The 5,315-nt window shown below is 43.5% G+C and overlaps 2 long non-coding RNA genes across 2 annotated transcripts; one reads left to right on the forward strand and one right to left on the reverse strand.

Annotated features, from left to right (window-relative positions):
- Window positions 1-1,188: 1,188 nt before the first annotated feature.
- On the forward strand, window positions 1,189-1,951 carry LOC117184276 (uncharacterized). The gene is made up of 2 exons (XR_004469600.1): window positions 1,189-1,705; window positions 1,778-1,951. It is a non-coding gene; the product is annotated as an uncharacterized lncRNA (long non-coding RNA).
- LOC117184275 (uncharacterized) lies at window positions 1,432-1,984 on the reverse strand. The gene is made up of 2 exons (XR_004469599.1): window positions 1,901-1,984; window positions 1,432-1,786 (listed from the first exon to the last, which is right to left on the reverse strand). It is a non-coding gene; the product is annotated as an uncharacterized lncRNA (long non-coding RNA).
- Window positions 1,985-5,315: the final 3,331 nt, after the last annotated feature.

Raw genomic sequence — 5,315 nt, forward strand, 5'->3', positions numbered from 1 at the left:
TGAGCCAGCGAGTGCCTTTGCCATGTTTATTTCCCCGCACATGAGGGGGTTTAACGGGGATTGGGGATTGCATTTATGACAGCATTACGTATACGCACGAGTGGCACTGTGGCTTTGCTGCCAAAAATTATTATTTATTCATTTTGTTCGGGTAAATCAATGTTTTACCAATTAGCAGAAGGGCTACGTTACCCTTTTGGGGGCTATAATATATTTATTTCCAACGACAACGACAGAAACATAACACTTAATCCCGCTGTAGTGACCCTTGACCCTTGAACCTCTCCCTCTATCTCTCTCTCTGCGATTAGAAGTTATATTTTGCTCCGGCAAACCTGAGTACCCGTTAAGACCCCTATCAATATCACGACGACACACACACGCCTTCGCCTTCGCCTTGGCCTCCGCCTCCGCCTGCGCTTCATTAGGAGAACAAACAGGACACCCATTGGCATTCCCATCTATTGACAATGTAATTAATGGAAACCCCAAACGTTTTTGGGGAGGCCAAAAGTGCAAACACAGTGCCTGACAATTGTCTGCGAATATCAGTGCGTGTGTGCCTCTGCCTGCCTGCCGGCCTATGCAAATAGGCAAACGTGACACAACCACATCCGTTGCAGGCTCCTCTACGCTTCTCGATTCTCTCCTCTGTGTTTATTGGAAAACCCGAAAACCAAATTCAAACAAGAGCCAAGCAAATATTTATATTTGACATTTTAGACAAATGCGCGACACAGCTGGGCGCTCGGCCCCCGAAAACCCCTGCATGGAGTCACCGCATGGAACCTCCCCCAGGGGAGGCGTCACCAGTTCACCAGGATCAATCAAATCAGGCAATGAGCCATATGGAGCACACACTGGAGCCACGGAGGCAGGCGCATCCACATCCACATCCACTTCCACTTCTGTGTATTGGATTTCAGCAAAACTGTCACCAGAGGAAATCCAAATGAAAAATCATCGTTCATTATTTCAGTCCCAAGTGTTGACAATGGTCCTGAAGCGGCACCCAATGATGGGGGCCCCCCTGGCTAATGAGAATGCAAACATAATTAATTATAGTCCGTGAAAGTGCATCCATTGATGACCTGGAAACCTGAACGAGCTGCAAATCGATGCTAGAGCCATGGCTTTAGTTAAGTTTAAAATCCAGACCAAAGCCCCAGCCACAACATCAACAAGAAGGCCAACAGAGACCCAACCGCAACAAATCGACATAAACTTTTCAGTCAAAAGAAAGCTCAAACTTCTGTGTGTTTTACCAACGAAATCAGAAAGACAAAAGTTTTTTTTTTTCCTTTTTTCGAAAAACCGCGCTCGAAAACTTGTTCAACTTTTCCACCCACAGAAGCAGCAGAAAAAACAGAAACAGCAGGAGCCACATTAACGACGGAAACCAAGTGAAATGACAACAGCAATCGGCGCTCATAAAGTTGAGAAAGTTATGTTGTTATATTATACTGATATCGGTTGTTGGTTAAGAGGCTTCTGCTCGACCTTCCAGCATCTCCTCTTCATTCATAGGAACAAGTTTTATGTTTCGTTTGGAGAATTGATGTCGAAGCGGCGGCTCCCTCCCGACTCCCAGTGACTGCGGTTTTTAAAGTCAAAGCTCAGCCGGAGAGAAAATTCCCTTCAAGTTGTCACAATGGAAATGGGATAAGGAAACGGCAGAAGCGTAGGATGGGCGAAAAGCAGCCGGGTAAGTGGGTTTCGCAGGTGTGTTCCATTGTGATATAATATCATTACCGATTCTTGGAAATTATTTGCAAAGGAAAGGCGGCTTGGCACAGCACGGAGCGAAAGGAAATGGAAAACGAATGAAATATTCAATTTATCATATTAGAAAGGCAATCTTTTAGCTGGAAAACTTATAAGGGGTTTTAAATAAACTCACTCGGAAATTGTTGGTGTTATTTATAGATATGCAACACAGAGATTAAACAGATTATGTAACCGAAGAATTTATTTATAATTTTTATTTTTAGAAGTATGTTTCTGTCACTCAATTAATTTTTTGCTTGCGTGTAAGAACGAAACATTTTCTTTATATTTTCTTTGTCATTTTTTAGCGTAACTCTCACTTTTGTGCACTAACCAATACTGTTGTGCACTAACCAACAATGTTGTGCACTAACCAACACTGTTGGGCACTAACCAACACCGTTGTGCACTTACCAACACTGATACCCAAAGTTTAAAAGTATTACTACCCATGATTCCACAGAACAAAGAGTACGTATATGTCATTAGTAATCATCCACAAAAGACCCAAACACCGGCCCTGTTCACTTTTCCACCTGCTTTCCATTAGCTCTCGTACATTTCCCAGCGGAAGGGAAGACCATAAATATTTCACATATCGTTTCTGTTGCTGTTGCCGTTGCCACCAATTAGATTGCTTCACAGGAAATATTGGGGCAAGTGGAGCGTAAGTAAAAATGGAAAATGAAAGCCCTACCCCACTCAGATCCGCAAAAAAATCATTTTCAATTTCATTTATGAAAGCAAATAAATTTTTCAATTGGTTTTATTTCCTTTACTGTTTGCCTTAACCCTCTCCCGTGCTCTTGCTCTCTGACGCACACTCTTTTCTCTCATTCTCATTGACATGCCCATGCCCTTTTTCTGTGGCTCTTATTCTCCGCTTCTCCATCTGTTCTCCCTTTTTCAATTTGGGGCTATGAAACAAATAGAAATTCCAGCAGACAAAATCAACTTCTTATAAAGGTCCTTTCCTCCTTTCGTTTGAGGGAATCCTTTTTTGTGTGCCGCTCTCTCTACCCCCCGAGCCTGTGGGCAAACGGTTGATAAGAGCCTCCTCAAGGCCCGGCACACGTACAGGCAGTAAAACGGGGCGTGGTTGTACCTGTGCACCCACCCCACGTGGGACATTTAATAAGCAGTCTAGTCCTGGTCCTAGTCCTGGTCCTGGCCCCGAAACTTGGCCAATAAACTTCCCCTTGGAGGTGCACTCGTGGTGGTCTGTGCATATTTCATAGCTCAACGGTTAGCCAGAGTCCGCGCCAAAGTTCTAGGGATCCTGGGCTTTAGAGACACGCACTTTTTGGCCAAGAGAGCAACAAGCTGACAGCGACAGCGACAGCTTTCCACGGCCTGTGTGCTGAATTTGAAATTAGTTTCCCATTCGAATGGGGCAGAACTCCTAACAGCTTTCTCTGCTTTTGATGTGCGAAGGCTTCCAATAAAAAATATTTTATTTTGCATCAGCTTTTCCTGGAAGGGAAAAACAAAAGAAGAGGCTAAATCGAAGCCGGACTCGGACTCGGGCTCGGGGCGCTTTTCAGGTTGAACCAATAGATTGGCTGTCCATTTGGTGCTCTTTTGTTCATAATTAGATTTCCGCTTCTTTCTCTCTCTTCGATTTTAAATCATTTTCTCTCAGTGCCTGGCGGCATTTCCCATTTAATTGGCTGTCTAATTTTTGTTGCACAAAAGTTTTGCTCGATTGGAATTTCTGGTAATATTTGAAATTCAAATTTAAATGGGCCCGCAAGGCAGGTACAATAAACAAAGACTTTTGGCTTTTCCGGATAGGAAAACTCTCCTTCTGTCTCCCTCTCTATTGCAGATCTTAAAGAAACAAATTCATGTCTGCATTTTCCTATTTGGTTTCTTATTCTATTCTGTTGCTAAATCCCTAGCATTAAGGCGATCATTAAAAGCAAATGAAATTCATGAGACGGTCTCAACTTTCAAATTAATGCCCAAGATTAATTTTATTCTAGGGACTGTGCCGCTGCCTGTTGCCCCAAAAAAACTTTTCCCGCCGAGAAGAAGAAAAAGCGACCAAGAAAGGACCGCCAAACATTTTCTAATTGCCCTCCAAGGAGTCCCAGCGTCCCTTCCCAAAGGATCTGGGAATCTGAATAAAAAATGATTTGCAACAAATTAAAAATTGCTCAAGTGCGAGCCGTTCGATTGGAACCAGTCGGAAAAAGCAGTCGGAAAATCTCGTAACCTATAATTAGGTACATTTCTCAATGCCAGGGAACAGGAAAGTCCAAGAGAAAGCATCACACTCACTGTCGGTTCCACTTCGAGTTGTGTCCACTGTACGCGGGAAAACTTTACAATCTTTGGCCCTAGGAAGCAGCCTAGGACTTTCCTTAATTGTTCCTCAGAGCTGTCAGGCCTCCTGCCTTCTGTCTGCTGCCCCATCTCTCAAGTGGCGCCTCCTGTTGCTGTCAATAATTAGAGCTGGGAATTTCCTGCGTTTCCCAGGGTTTTCCCCCAAATGCGAGCAGTAGATGCGCTGTGGATGCGGGTCTCTGGGCGACGCGAGGCATGCGGCACGCGGCACGCGGATTACTTGGGAACGTGGCTGCTAAGCGCCTCTAAGGCCACTCCACAGTGTAGCAGAAGGAAGCAGGCCGGAGGATGCTCACTTCCGGGTGGCTGGTCCTTTGTCTAGGCGGCCCAGCCAGGACCCGTTAGCAGTTGCCACTGACCATTTCTTCTCATTATTTGTTGGCATTAGTGTTGACTTATGTTGCTGCTTATTGACTTTGTACACGCGTACACTCCGTGCCGGCCGTTGGCTCCTCCGTTCCTCCTTTGGCCAGAGCCTTGATTTCCTATTTTGCTTGTGCCTTGAATTCCAGAGAGAGAAAGACAGAGTTGTGAATTTTCATTTATATTTTTCCGTAATATTCCACTGCTCTGCTGGTTTTCATAGCATTTCCTGAACCAACCATAAATTTAATTAGCCAAAAATCCATTTGAAATTAGTTTCCATTGGCATGAATGGCAGCTGGAAAAACTAATGCGGAAGGGTGAAGTGAATATTCCTTTTAATTACATCGTTCCCAATCTATTATCATATTAATTGCATTTTCATCAGTCATAAATATTAATTTCCCATAATGTATAATTCATTGAAGGCACATATACCCCCGCATATCCTGCTTCACCCTCGTCTGGCATAAATTAAAGCAAAACAATCGACAGCCGCGAGAAATTGTGAAACGAAAGCGAATTTACATGATTTACATTGTCCTGGAAAATGGCACCCCGCAGCGCTTTTCCGGCTAGAAGATGGGAAATTACTCATTATCATCGAATGCAATTATTTGCATACAACGTTTAAGCACACATACGATAGGAAGGAAGTATCTTGAAAATACAAAACTATTCGAACTCTAAGCACTGTCACATTCGTGGACCTAATCATACTTATACTCGTATCTTCATCAACGAACAATAATATTAATATATATCTTAAGCATTATGCAGATGATTCCCAACAATTATTGCTGTCAAAACCACCGCCACAAAATCATTTACAATGT

This window comes from Drosophila pseudoobscura, chromosome 4, assembly GCF_009870125.1.
Source record: "Drosophila pseudoobscura strain MV-25-SWS-2005 chromosome 4, UCI_Dpse_MV25, whole genome shotgun sequence".
NCBI classification, from domain to species: Eukaryota; Metazoa; Arthropoda; class Insecta; order Diptera; family Drosophilidae; genus Drosophila; species Drosophila pseudoobscura.